At 58.0% G+C, this 14,906-nt stretch overlaps 1 protein-coding gene across 1 annotated transcript in view; it reads left to right on the top strand.

Moving 5' to 3' along the window:
* Window positions 1-14,615: 14,615 nt before the first annotated feature.
* Window positions 14,616-14,906, top strand: part of Sipa1l2 (signal induced proliferation associated 1 like 2) — a 129,601-nt gene continuing 129,310 nt past the window's right edge. Inside the window, 1 exon segment of the mRNA XM_048367379.1 lies at window positions 14,616-14,800. The gene's annotated coding sequence lies outside the window, so the exon portion shown is untranslated.

Below are 14,906 nucleotides of genomic sequence, written 5' to 3'. Positions count from 1 at the left end.
TGTGGCTCAAAGGGGTAGAGCACTAGCCTGGAGTGGAAAAAGCCCAGGGACAGCGCCCAGGCCCTGAGTTCCAACTCCATGGCTGACAAAAACAAAAAAACAACAAAGAAAGAGAGAAAAGGAAAGAAAAGGAAGAAGTGGGAAGCCTCCCTTCCTTTCAAAGTCTTCCAAGTCTTGGCTCTTTCTGGGTCTGACCTCAACGGTGACCCTGAACTTCAGCATGGAGTTCAAATTCCTTTTCTGTGTCAGAAAGTGCGAGGTCAGGAACTCGAACCAGAGCAGGGACCTCCTGCCATTAATAGCTCTCCCCAGTAAATTGACTTGGCCTTCAGTAAGTCTGCCTTGACCTTGTGATGGTCAAGGTCACCCGCTCACACTGAAGACAGCCCGCTCACCACGTCAGACTTCCTGACTGACATTCAGCTGTACTTTCGACCGTGTCATGCTGTCTGGAGCTGCAAGAAGAAAAACGAGCGTCTTTCTCTTTTAATGAGTTCTTGCAAAGAGGGAGCAAACTGTGATGCATTTTTACCAGAGTCCCCATGGCCATCTGGGGGCCCCTTCGAGGCAGGCGCTGAGCTGCGCAAGGCCCGGGTATCCCCGGGGTGTGTGGGAAGGCTGGGGACGGGGGTCCTGGGACAGTGGGTCGAGTTCCTCTCCTTCCTCCTTTTCATCTCGAGCACAGCCTTTTCCTAGACCAGCCATGTTCTCTAGCAACTGACATGTGGACATAGGAGACGCATCACACCTGTCTTCACCTTCTGAAAGCGGACGGCTTATCTTTCTGCCTGTCTAAAATTTAGGAAGCTGATTTCTGTCTTTCTGTGTTGCATAGAGAAGCTAAGTCTGGTACCAACTTCTGCATGAACATACCACTGTGCAAATGGCACCGCTTTCTACTTGCTCACTCTGCACGTGGCATGAAGGTATGCCAACAGTGCTGCCACAAGTATTTGACCCGGGGTTCGTGCTTGCCTGTGGCCTATGTTGAAGCAAAGTCCGCTGCGGAAGGGGCTAACGTAGTGGAACTTTCAACGTAGGCTCTCGCATCCCAGAACTATCCAAATCTCCCAGGCGAGTCGATTCCTGTCCTCAAGGCAGGTCCTGGATTCGGGGATGTGACCGCTCGGCTCTGCGCTGGGGGAGGCCGGGGGTGCCAGGCCTCGCCCTAGAGCTCGCGGCCCTGCAGCCCCCGTGTACCCTGGAGCCGGCTGCTGCTCCTCGCTTGCGGTGATCTCTCTGGGCGAAGCTTGTGGTGTACACACAGTGGCCTAGTTATTCCAATAGGAGATTGACTTTTCTCAACATGATATGAGTCTCTGCAGTGTGGCTGGAAATTTATGGAGGGGAAAAAAAAAAAACACCCAGAAACCTCCAATGATGAATCATTCCTTTTCAGGATTTCCTCCTAGTCTGAGAACCCACAGTGCTTCTTAGATTTTCTTAGGAACAGAAAGCAGGAATCAATTGACCGTCTTCTCCCCAGTGTTCCTCAGTTTGGGGCAGGACAGAGACTGTGTTATTTTCTCTTTAAGATTTTGTTCCACCACAACATGGAAGCCTCTTCGAAATGCCATAGTTCATTTGTCTGTGGGAGCTGGCTCAATAACACCATTATATATTTATGTGGTTTTGTGGGGAAGTGAAGATCAATAGAGGTCCTTCCAGCTGGGTGTCTATAATGAGGGTTTTCTTTTCCTGCTCTATGTATTATTTATTAAATAGCTCTTTGTGAACAATGCTGTCCTACATCTTAAATGTGATTGAACGGGAGGACGAGAGAGGGGCCCAATGCTCTGTAGTGATGCCATTCTTGAAATTTGGGATTTTATTGAAATGTGTGTGAAATGACAGGAGATACGTCCATGGCAGACATTTTTATCTACACTGTCATATTCCAAGATAACACAGCGCCGCAAACCCAGTGCAGTGCTGGGCCCTCTACCCTTTGCGAGGCCCCAATTTTAACTAGACTGCTTATGATTTTCTAATGTGTCACTTCTCCAAGTCACTCCTTCCATCAACAGACATACTTGGTGTGGATAGTGCTCCACCCAAGGGAGAACACTGATTTTCAAGACGCCAGGGCAGGGTCTGAGTGCGAAGGTCTGAAAGGCAAGTGTGTGTGTGTGTGTGTGTGTGTGTGTGTGTGTGCGTGGCCTTGCGGAAGGCACCAGCTGGTCTGCCAGTGTCTGCCAGAGAAATTCAGTCGCTGGAGGATTTCCTGCAGGAAACCGGGGTTGGCTCTGCAGCCTGCGCTACAGGGCTTCGCCCCCTTTGCTGGGAAGCGATTGGCCCGGGAGAGAGCCTGAGCTCTGCCTTCTCAGGCCCGGCTCCAGAGCCCGCGCCTGCCCCTGGCCACCTTCCCCCGTCCTTCGTGGGAAAGAGAAGAGCTTTGGAATCTTACTTGAGAAGGACTAAGGAACGCCTTGGAAGCCATTCTCCTAAGGGGGAGTTCTCCTCTCTCTTGCGGCTGGGAGGTGTTTTGCAGTTTCACGAAGGACTTCGGTAACCCAGGCGTGTCCTGCGATCCGGCCTCCAGTGGGAGGCGGCTGGCCTGGTGGTCTTTGGGGTTCCATGGTGCTGGGGAGGGGAGGGAAGGCCGGGAAAGCAGAGCGACCGGTGAGCTCAGGGGGCGCTTCCTGCCCCGGGGGGGGGCTGGCTGCGCATGGGGTGTTTTCCTGGGGTCCGCAGCCTCCGACTGCCCCACTCCACCTCCGCTGTGTGCTTGCTCCGGAGTATACACCGGATTCTAAGAGTGACCCACCCCCAAGGGAAACGTCCCAGGGGCCCGGGGGCCAGCGTTCTGCCTCTTGGTGCATCGGGCCAACAGTTTCAGAACAACTGGATCCCCACAGTGCCGATTCCCCCACTCAGGGTGAGAGATGACCCACGCAGGGGTCCAGCCCGCGGGGAAAGCGCGGAGTTCCTGAGGCGAGGCGTCCGCTTCGTACCGTCGAAGGCAGTGCTGTCCAGGCGCGCCGGCCGCGGTGCTTCCTCGGCGCTTGGGCACGGGCAGGGCGGGCAGGGGTGGCTTTTAGGGTGCCCCCGTGACCCCTGGAAGCCAGACCTGGGCTGCACCTGTGCGTCCTGGCCCAGGGCCTTCGAAGCACGATGCCAATAGCATTCATTCAGAAAAGGACAGGCTATGTGTTGTCCGAGAGGCCATGCCCGGCACACTGTCTTTCTAGGAAATCGCAAAAGTCAGGCCCAGCATCCCCACTGAGCCTGGAAGAATAGGAGGAAACGAGCGCGGAGGTGAAGCAGCCAATGAGGAGGAAGTGGTAGGAGCCAAATGAGCAGGGCCCGCCGCGGGGAACCGGGAGAGGCGGGAGAGGCGGGAGGCGGCGGGGCCTGGACGAGGGCCGGGCCGGAAGCTGGCCGGGTTTCCCCGCGTTGGGGACCGGGAGAAAGGATTTTGGATGGTGGCAGCTGTCTGACTGGAGACTGCGGCGATGGCGGAAGGAGAATTCAAGCAGAAGCGGATGGAAGCGAGAAGTCGGGGGGGGGGGGCGGGGGGATCTGCAAATGTGGAGAACTGGAGGAAGCGCTAAGTCACCATCTGGATATGCAGCTCGGTAGTTCTCGGGATTGTTCAGTATGTAGCCACGCAGACCGGCTCTTGCTTCTCCTTGTGTGGCCAGGCTGGCCTGACTTCTCTCCGTCCTTTGTCTCCCTCTGGTCCTCCCAGGGCCCTGCCCGGCCCCCCTCGCCCACCACGCTGGCTATGCAAAGGGCAAGGTGCACGCTCTCCCGGCTTTGAGCCATTGCGGAGAAGGTTTAGGAGAGACTTCCAGAAGCAGTCGGCCCCAGCCCAGCGTCTTCCCTTCTCCCGGCCCACCGCAAGCCCAGCACAGCTGTCGTGCTTGGAGCCGGGGCAGCAGCTCCGATGCCCCGAGGCAGCAAGCAGAGGAGGCCGCGGCCCGGCGCGAACACCCAAGCCGGCGCCGGAGGCCCATGGCGCCCACCCGGGAGGAGGCTCACAAAACCCCGGTTTACAGAAGCCCTAAACCAGGTCTCCTGCTTTCTGACTGCCAGACAAAAGGTTCCTAGTTCACGCGGGGATCCCGGGCGGGGGGGCCCCCCAGACTCCCGCATGTAACTTCCTGTTGCTCCAGAGCAGAGGACCCAGCCCCACCATGGCCGTTTGGTTCGCAAGTCCACACGTTGGATGGGGCCTGGGAGGAGGCTGTCCCTCCCGATCCTCAATCCTCCTGGTGACAGAGAGGCCCCGGTGGCGGGGCTGTGGACCGTCACGGCGTCCACACGAAGCAGGGCAACGTGTCCTTCAGCAGGGGCTGCCACAGCCCGCCAGTGAGTTCACAGCTCAAACGTTTTCATTTTCGTTGAGGGTGGTACTGGGCTTTGAACTCAGGACCCTCAGCTGGCTTGGGAAATCCTCCACTACTTGCCCAGGCCCCCCAGCACGTCTACTTTTAATTCGTTTGTTGTGGAGATGAAATCTTACATCGGCCCCCTGCCCCCCCCCGGCCCCCCCCCGCGCCCCCCCCCCCCGGCCTACACGGCCCCCTGCCGTGAGGCCTGGCTCCTCCCTTGCCCTCTTTCTGGTCCCATCCCCCCCTCACCCCCCATGCTTTGGGGTGCCCCGCGGAGCAGCTCTGCCCTGGCTCCGAGGCCCGGCCCCCCCCCATGCTTGGGGGTGCCCCGCGGAGCAGCTCTGCCCTGGCTCCGAGGCCCCCCCTCCCCCCATGCTTGGGGGTGCCCCGCGGAGCAGCTCTGCCCCGGCTCCGAGGCCCCCCCTCCCCCCCATGCTTGGGGGTGCCCCGCGGAGCAGCTCTGCCCTGGCTCCGAGGCCCGGCCCCCCCCCCCCATGCTTGGGGGTGCCCCGCGGAGCAGCTCTGCCCTGGCTCCGAGGCCCGGCCCCCCCCATGCTTGGGGGTGCCCCGCGGAGCAGCTCTGCCCTGGCTCCGAGGCCCCCCCTCCCCCCCATGCTTGGGGGTGCCCCGTGGAGCAGCTCTGCCCCGGCTCCGAGCCGGGCCCTGGGTGCGTTTGCTGCCTGGACTGCGCGTGACAGGGCGTGGGCCCGGCTCCCAGGCCGAGAGAAAGCAGGGCGGTGACTCCGTCCGGCTCACGCCCTCTCTCCTCTCCCACGGCTCGCCTGGATGAAGCCGGTGATGAGGCCGATTGCCAGACGGTGTCAGGAAGCGAGAGGGACGCCTGCCCCCCTGCCGGGGAGGAGCGGAGTCACCCCAGGGGGGTCTCAGGTGCCCATCGCCCCAGCGACACCCTGACGCGACCTGGAGGGACCCGGAGCGGGGCCCCCAACCCCGTGCCACGTCTGGTTCTGCCCGCCGGCAGGGGCCCTCCCACCCCTCACCCCCGGCGTCCGGTCCCCTACACGCCGCCCCGTTTACACAGGGGTTCTGGCCCAACGCCCGCCGCTAATCCCTTGGTGAAATGCCCCTCTCCCTGTGGAAGCCGAGGCTCAAAGCTGCAGGGCAGCGTCCACACCCACGTGTGGGGGACCCCCGGGCCGTCCAGGACAGGGGAGCCAAAGAAAGGAGCAGAGGACCTTTGTATTTGCCGATTTAAAACCCTCCTCTTACAGGGAACGCCCAGATTTATTTTATCTTTGTTTTCATAAACTTGAGTCTATACGCTCGTCAAACCTCTGAAGGTCTAAAAGCACAACTTTTGTTCGATTAGAGTGACGCTTGATTTACCAAGAAAACAAACCTAAATACTCTGCTGCCACTTGCCAAAAGTTTACCCTCTTCTCCAGGAGTCTCTGCATCTCGGTTTCAGTGGGAAGGTCTTAAGAAGAAGCCCGTGGAGTCGCACGATCATGGTGTCCTCTGCACGGCAGCGACAGGCTCACAGAGAGCCACACCACCAGGCCTTTGCCCGGAGAAGTGGCCAATACGCCTTCTCCGACACAGGACCCGTGCCCACGCCTCTTCCCTTTAGGGAGGCGTCAGTAGCTGCTGGCCTCCCCACAAAGCCCTGGAGAGAAGCAGAAGTCCCTGGAGGAGATTCCCACGAGGTGCCCAGTGACCGACGAGGTGGGCGGTGTGTGGATTGGAGAGGACGGATGGTCGTGTGGCACAGGCCTGTGGAGGAGGCATAAAGCAGGGGCAGTGAAAAGATGTCGCGCCACGGCACTGACATTGGCTCAGGAAGACAGAAACCCCAGGCCTTTAAAAGGACAAGAACAACCACCAGGGTCCCCATTGGCCTTGGACGGCAGCAGGCGAGGCCGGGAAACATTTGCAGTCTTGCTTTAGACTTTCAGGGTCTGTGATCGGTGGCCCCACTGGCCGGGAACAGCTCCGACAGGTGAAGGTGGCTTGCCCAGCCCCTTTGGTTCCATGTGAGATCCGCGAATGGGCTTTATCTGCTGGAGAGCCAAAGGTGACACTCCACACGGGCGACTCTGGTGGTTGGACCTGTCCTACCTCCATGACAAGTGCTCAGTCAGGAAGAGCAAGAACTGGGGAATGATGAAATGTCCCAGGTGAGTCACCGGGATGCATAATGGTGAAGAGCACTGTCCCATTCTCTGAGGACTCCGGCCCCCGCCCCCCATGCCGTGTTGCCCCTTGCACCACCGTCCTCTTGCCAGCAGCATGAGCAGCCTTCAGGGCAGCTGCAGACGCAATGTCATGTCTTGTTTTGATGTTGTGTCTTGCTTCCTTTGAAAGAAGCAAAGGGGGCCGAGGCAGCCATGCGTTTGGTTTCCGGAGGAGCGTAGGAAGCTGGCTGAAAGTTCTGTGGAGCAATTCCATAGTGGAACCTGGACACAGAAATGGAAGTAAATCTCTATTCTCTTCAGCTAAAGTGGAATTTCCCTGTAACGTTCAATAACTGTTGGTGTGGATGCTGACTAGAGATTTGCAGCACAGAGGTTAAGCTCGGGCTATAGCTATGTCCTTCAGGCCAAACTCACCGACCACCCCCATGGTACTTAAGAACTTAAGAAGGATTATAAATTAAACCTTGGCCATGGAGACGGGCTTATGAAGTACTCAGACACACCGGCTTTCCACATTTCCTCCGTTCTGTCAATTAAACTTGATTTTTCTTGCTTACCTTTGCAGTCAGAATGCTAAAATGGATTAAATGATAAAGAAAAAGGAAGTCACCTTCACAAAGCAGCAATTTCAGGGTGTGTGGGGGGAAACCAAGACCGACAAGAAATCTTCAAGGAGTGAATATATGTTTAGATTCAGGAGATTTCCCGTTAAGAGACGGGGGGAAAAAAAACCATCTTATTATCTCTAAACTGGAAAATATTTCAGCAGACTTGGTTCAGAAATAACCTTGATGCGCACTAACCTTGAGCAGAGACCACGGGCAAAGTGAAGCTTCAGGGAAGTGCTGCTCTGTGAGGCGAAGAGGTAGAAAGGTAAGAACGTGAGGGAGACAGGATAAAGGAACTCCTTGAGGATGTCATTCAACCGGGCTCTTTCTCCCGGGCATGCTCCTCCTGGCCACTGGAATGGATTCAAGGGACCATTTTTGTTTTTCTTCTTCCTTTTTAGAATTGGTTGTTGACATATTGTCTCATTTATTCGAGATGGGTCTCTAATTAATCTTTGCAGCCACAATGATTGGTGTGTAACACCACCAGAGAATGCACGACGAATGGATGGTGGGCTGATGGCGGATGGATGGGTGGATAAAACGAGGGAATGGATTAGCATTTATCCCTGGGTTGTCTTACAGTCTTGCCCCTGCCCTGCCTTTTTTTTTGATTTGGGGTCTTCCCCTCAAACTAGATATGAAATAGACTGATAAATGGACGGGTAGCTGGATGGGTGGGGAGCGGATGGGCAGACAGAAAGGCAGACACATGGCGTTGTCTTCGTGAGGGTGCTCGGAGCACAGCATTAGGAGGACTTTGTGAATACGTGTTTGCTGGAGAGTGCTTCTCTGACTCACAAACCGGATATCACAGCAACGATGACTGGCATTTCTTCACAGGAAGGAGAGAGAACGTCACGGATGAGTGAGCTCAAGGCTTCACCTTCATTTCTAGGGCACGCTCAGGCCCTCGCCCCCACCCCCGTGCGTGACCCATGCCTGGTGGCACCCCTGCCGGGCCCCCTGCGTCCAGGGAGTGGGAGGAAAGTGCAGCCCATTTAGTTGTATTGCTTCAGGGGAACACCGGTCAGGGCTCCAGGTGGGGTTGCTGAAGGAGAGAGTCGTATGTTGTCTCTGTGGTAAACACTGAGGGGGTGAGCGGATGGGAACCAGCGCAAGCGAGGTGTAACGCGGTGAGTTCCCTGAGCTTAGGGGTGTGACGAGCCCTCCTGTGCCTGCGTGGGGAGCACCAGCACGATTTGTTTTGGCCCTGGCAGGCTCCGCGGGGGTGGATGAGAATCAGTGGGTGGAGGTGAGGCGGGACTGAGCCCGGGTGCCGGCTGGCACCCCCAGGTGTCCGGTCCCACCTCTGCTCCTGGGCATGCAGGCCCCTCGAGGACATCCCTGGACAGCAGTGAAGAGGCAGTCTTGAACAGCACAGCGGGGCCATGCATGGCTGCGTGCTTTGTCTCACGGAGCTTGCCCCCGGGGAAGAAGCAATCACACTCCATTACTGATGACTCTGGGTGCCACGTGGAAAAAAAAGCGGTGGATAATGAGCAGAAGAGGCGACCCCAAGGCACCGCCGCGTGCTGCAAGGACATGGCTGCAGAGACCACTTTATCATAATCACTCACACGCACACCTCGGAAGGCTTCTCTTTGTGCCTTTCCTCTTCAATTTCCTCCAGGAAATAGCTCAGTAAAGTTAATGGGGAAAATAGACGAGCAGAGAAAGAGCTGCTTTCACACCGAGATCATCAGGAAATGGGAGCTGGTCCTCGATGACACAGGCGAGAGAATCCAGTTCCACGACCGATGAGAGAGCGGAGTCATGAGTAACACCTCCCCGCGGGCCACTCTCAAGCCTTCGGCGGGGCTGGGCGGCAGCTGTCACAGCCCCTGTGGACAGGGTAAAAGTGGTGGTTGCCACGGGACCTTTGCTTAGTTACTTCTCAGTATTTTTGGAAGTGGAGAAGTTAAATTTCACATACGCAGCCTCTACATCTGATTTCGCAGAGTCTGGAAACATTGGAATCAGGAGCGCCAACGTGCTTTGGTTTTGTTTTATGGTTCCTTACCTTTTAATTACTCTCTTCGATTTTTTTTGCAGGTCCTGGGGCTAGAACTCAGGGCCTGGAGGCTGTCCCAGTGTCTCTCCGTGCTCGAGGCCAGGGCTCTACCATTTGAGCCACGGTGCCATCTCCGGTTTCCTGGTGGTTAACTGGGAGCTAAGAGTCTCAGGGATTTTCCTGCCAGGGCTGGCTTTGCATGGTGATCCTCGGACCTCAGCCTCCTGAGTAGCGAGGATTTCAGGCGTGAGCCACTGGGATGGGCTCTTTTGATGTTTAGGTTAGGGACTTACTCTTTCAATAACAAAGACATTTTCAGATATTTACATTTTGGATTTGTGCACAGAATCTATATAGTTTCTCCTTGGCCACCCTTCTCCTTTCTCTCTGAGAGCCCTGCTCCCTTTACTCCCTGCCTTTCCAGACTCTTCTCCCTGACTCCCTCCGCCTTAGGCGTTCACTGGAGAAACTCACGGGCAGCTGCAATAACTCAGGGTCAGATAAGGAGCTGCACTTTCCTCCCCGGGACTTCGAAGTAGGAACTACCTTGTCTGGATAGCATATTGTAACCCCTTTCTATAACTACTTAATAATAAAATTAAAAGAAAAGAAAGAATATCTTGGCTTCATCTTTATTTCTCCCCTGTAACTCTGCAGCCACCCCCCACCCCCGCCTCAAATACTGGTCCTCTTACGAGACTTGAATGTGACAAACATTTCCATTTCCACGTTCTGATGGACGAGACCGCGAAAGTGGTCTTTGGACGGGCCTCGTCTCCAAGGCTCTTGTGCTGAGGCTTGGTACCCAGTGCTGCTCTGTTCAGAGGTGGAGACTTAGGGAGGCGACTGGATCGTGAGGGTTCACCTTCATCCAAGGGCTCATCCGCTGATGGGTTCCTAATCTGACGGGCTGTTGGGTGGTAGGACCTAGTTGAAGGGAAGGGAATGGGTACTTGGGGGTGGCTCTAGGTGTCGGTCTCTCCCTCCATCCTTTCTGTCATGACGTGAACTGCTCTGCTCTACCTCACCCTCCCGGCCATGATGTTCTGCCTCACTCTGGGCCCGGGAGCAATCATGGACCGAACACTTTGAAACTGTGAGACAAGCACATTTTTCTCTGGTATTCCCCCCCGCCCCCCAGTGACAGCAAGTTAACTAATAGAGATGACAAGTCCGGTCCCCCAGCACTTAACGCTAGATTTACGTCTAGTCTGATTGCTGGGTCGTGGAGGGCAAAGGCGTGCAATGCAGGACAGCAGGTCTGTCTGTCCTTTTCCCCATGTTGCCATCGACTGTTTCTAAAGTTTGCTCCACAGAGCGGGTCTTCCACCAGCATTTCAGGAAGACCTGAGAGTTACCACCCGGTGCTGTGAAGTGCTGCTTACCGTTTAACAAAGCTTACAATGTTGCTGCAGAGAATGATGACAATTAGGAAAGTCACCTGATAAATCATACTAAATTCACAGACAATGTAAAAATGTTTAAAATGAATATACAGACGTTTATAAATGAACATAAACCTTTATTGATTTCTAAAGACTAAATTAGCTGGCAGGATGAGTGTGACTTTTGATAGACGCCATCTAGTGGCACAACGTAGAGACTGCTCATAAATCAATTCAACTAATGTGCTGTCATTGTTATTACATAATTATTTCTTAAAGGTAGAACCAAACACACTGGCTAAGGAACAGTGTGTGTCCCTAATAGGAACAAAATTTGGAGGATTAATATCTACACTTTAAATCTTCTGTGGCAGGAAAATATGAAAAAACACAGCACAGTCATATTTCCAAGCAATCTGTCCACCCACTCTTGTTTACTCATCAGCTACTTACCTCATCCTTGCTTGTGCCAGGCTCTAGAAATGCTGAAAATGGCAAGTACAGGCAATCTGCGCTGCAGAACCTCGGGTATCTGGTCCCCACCATGGCTCTGAGTTGTTTCACCTGTACCTTTTAGATAGAAGAGCAATGGAATTTTGAGATGTGATGTGTATAGTTATGCACCAAACAAGCATCCAGACCAGACCCAGAGCCCTGATTCTCTGAGCCCAATGTCTGTGGGCTTCTAAAATCCTTCTGTTTGGGCTATGAGAATAAAATGCTTTTGGATTCTGCACAGTTTCTGCCTTTTCTTTGTCCCTCCCTCCCTCCTTCTTCCCTTCCCATCTTTCTTTCCTTTGATGGAACAAGAGAGACATTTAGGCTCAGTAAAGTGTGTCCAAGTAGCTTAGTTGTTGGCCTGGCCTGGAGACACAGACAATCCAAGGCAGGGAATGTAAACAGATACCACCAAGAGTTGGCCATGAGAAAAGAAATCGTCCACCTATGTTGGAAGGTTCTTGGAGACATACAGGGTTGGGCACCTTAGAGCAATGACCACAGATAGGACTTGCTGCTGGGAACTGTGCCAAGAGCACAGACCCCTTTCCCAGCAGAAGGCCTGATGATGCTCACTGCCGAGTCGTGATCACTGGCTCCATCCAGGGCCGCCTGGCCAGGTCTCTGTGTGCACATCTACCCATACGACACTAAAGCCAAGGCGGTGTTTAGCATGGACTGCCTTTGCGCTGGTCTTCCGGTTGCTCTTCCGGTGTAAAACCTCCAGCGAGGCACTCCTGTACTTCTTTGAGGAGGAGGGTTTCATTACTTAAGTGCAATTACCTTTCCCGGCCCCTGGAGCAGAGTGGAGCGCAGAGCGGGCCTCTGTATATGCTGGGCTGGCAGGCTGAGATTTTATTAGCTAAGATTTTTCTTCGGCTCCCAGGCTCTCACTGTGAAGGAGGGCATTCGGCAGCACATTATTCAGTAACGCTTACCTTCTCTCTCGGCTTTCACTTCCAGGGAACACAGCTTGGTGTTTCAACCAGGACCATTGCTATAGTACAAACCCAGAGCTTGGAATCAGCTTTCTGGGCTGAAGTTGAGTCACTTTAAAAAAAAAAACAAACCACAAAACAAAACACGACAGCAGGACTTGACATTTGTTATCTGACAGGATCACTGCGGGGAGGTTTCCAGTTTGGAAGTGTGCCCCACTGGATGTGCACAGTCCCTTTATGGTGCAAACAGCACAAGAACCAACCAAGAGCCATGCAAGTGTGTGCTACCCAGGTAGAGGAGCCATGCCTGGCAGAGGGCACAGTTCGTCCAGACAGGCCCCGAGGCAGGCAGTCCTCAGATTCATGCACGGTCAGTGCTCTCTTTTCTCCTCATTTTAAATCTTATTTTTTTTTTATAGTGCTAGAGATTAAGCCACACGCTTTGCATATGCTGGGCAAGCGCCCCAAGGCAGAACTGCACCCCTGGCCGATCTGTTCTCCTTGTGTGGCTCTTCTGATGGCCTCTGTGGGGCCTTTGCTGCCCAGCCTAAGCGTTTTCTGCAGAGTCTGGATGGCATGATTTCAAACGGTGCTACTCCTCATTGTGAAGTTCACATATGGTGGCCAGTGGCCCTCTGGAACTTTTGGGTCCAACATAATGCCCCCAAATATGTATACAAGCAATGCTTATGCATTGCAAATTATGTACATTGATTGGACAGAAAGAAATGTGTGTAGAACAGGGGAGGAGGAACTAAAAGGCTGGTATAAAAAAATAAGTATCATCTCCTATTTAACTCAGCCGTTCAGGCTTATTGTAGGGTATGAACATCCTGTAGGTTGAATCCTGTTGTGGTTTGATAAGGAAATAAAACATTTGTTTAGCTAAATTCAAAAGTAAATAGACACAGCAGCAGACAAGGTCAGCCAGCAAGCTGGAAGTGGTATGTGTGCCTTCGGACTGGTCTCTAACATCTTTCTAGAAGCAGCTAGGAGGCTGATGCCGGGGTCACTTCAGGAGGGGCGGGTCGCCGGAGTGCTGTCGGGGTGACGCGTGGTGGTGAAGTTCCCAGGAGAACCGAGCCCTTGAGCGGTGGGAAGCAGGCTGCAGGCCAGGGGAGAGCCAGACCGGACGGGGACGGGGACAGCCGGCTCTGGGGCCAAGGTGGCTTCACACTTCGCGGCTGGCTTTTTCCTTTCACGCTCCCGCAGAACGCGCGGCTCGATTGCAGGCGGGGCCGCCCCGCACCCCACGCCGCACCCAGGAAGACATCCCCGGGGCGAGGGACGGGTGCCCGGGCGCGGCCGCCCTCGCTGAGCGGGAGCGGGCCGCTTTCCGTTCCGTGTTCGCGGAGCCACAGCCCTGCCGGCGGGGCCTGGGGGGCGGGGGGGCGGGCGCGGGGCTTCGGGGCCCCTGGAGCTCGGGGGTGCGGCCGGCGGGGGCCTGGGGGGGTCCCCGGAGCTCGGGGGTGCGGCCGGCGGGGGCCTGGGGGGGTCCCCGGAGCTCGGGGGTGCGGCCGGCGGGGGCTTGGGGGGTCCCCGGAGCTCGGGGGTGCGGTCGGCGGGGGCCTGGGGGTCCCCGGAGCTCGGGGGTGCGGCCGGCGGGGGCTTGGGGGGTCCCCGGAGCTCGGGGGTGCGGCCGGCGGGGGCCTGGGGGTCCCCGGAGCTCGGGGGTGCGGCCGGCGGGGGCCTGGGGGTCCCCGGAGCTCGGGGGTGCGCCCTGGCGCGCGCGGGGACGCAGACCGCGGGGACGGCCCGAGGGTCGCGGTGTGGGAGGACCCCGCCCGTCGGCTTGCTCCGGGGTGTGCGGGGAAGCAGATGATGATGATGATGATGACGTGCGTGAAGGCCCGGGGCGGTGTGGGTCTGGGGGACCGAGGGGCCGCTCGGGAAATCCGAGGGCGCCCGGGGAGCGAGCGGGGCCCGGCGCACCTGCCGCGCCCGTTGACCGCTCCGTGCCGCCGCGTCCCGCGCTCGACCTTCACCGGGCGGCGCCGGCTCGGGCCGGGCGAGGCTGCCGCGCACGGGTCGCCGCGACGCTCCCGTCCCCTCCCGCGCGCCCTCCCGGCGGCCGGGCGCCCGGGTCCGCGGGCCCGGACGGCTGGCTCTTCCCGCGCACGGGCGCCGCGGGCTCCCGGACGGGGCGTTCCACCCGCGTCTCCGGCAGCCCGGCCCGCCGGGAAGCTGCGGCCCCGCGGCGCACCCAGCCAGGCAGCGCGGGGCTACGCGGGCCCGCGGCGGCCCCGGGGTGTCCGGCGCGGGGCCCCGCGGCGGCGTACGGCCCCGGGGGCCCCGCTCGGGGTGCGGAGCGGAGGCCCCGAGCCTGCTGGGCCCGCGGGGGCCGCGGGCGGACGGGGTCGGGAACCCGCCGGGCTTCCTCTGCGGGGACGCCGGACCCCGGCGGGACGGCGAGGACCGGGGGCGGCCCCTCCCGTAGGGCGAGGCCCTCGCGCCGCGGCCTGGGAACCGCGCACCGGCTGCGCCGCCGAGAACGGTCGCGCGCGCGCGCCCGGGAGTGACGGAGGCGGGACCAAGCCTCGGCCAATGGGCGTCGGCGGAGCGCTTGTGGGCGGGGCCTCTCCGGACTGCAGCCAATCAGGGGGGGCGAGGCGCGCGGGGGCGGCGCCGAGGCGGGCGGCGGCGGCGGGAGCCGGCGCGGCAGACGGAGCCGGGCAGCCGAGGACGCACGCAGCCCCGTCGCCCGCGCCGGCGACAGCTCCAGCCCGCCGGCGGTGCGGCCGCCCCGGCCCGAGCGCAGCGCGCGGGTCCGGGCGGATGGGCAGCTGCGGGCGGCGGCCGCGGCCCCAGGACGCGCCGCTCTGCGCCACCCCTGGCCGGTCCCGGCGGACGGCAGCTCTGAGGTGCGTGTCGGGGGCGCCCGGGCGCGGGGTGGGGGGCCCGTCCCGGGGCTCGGCGCCGGCGCGGCCGGCGGGGCCGGGGGCCGGGGGCGCGGGGCCGGCTCGCGGC

Source organism: Perognathus longimembris, chromosome 18, assembly GCF_023159225.1.
Source record: "Perognathus longimembris pacificus isolate PPM17 chromosome 18, ASM2315922v1, whole genome shotgun sequence".
Lineage (NCBI taxonomy): Eukaryota > Metazoa > Chordata > Mammalia > Rodentia > Heteromyidae > Perognathus > Perognathus longimembris.
Note: the sequence above shows the minus strand (reverse complement) of the source record. Positions and strands in the feature narration are given on the sequence as shown.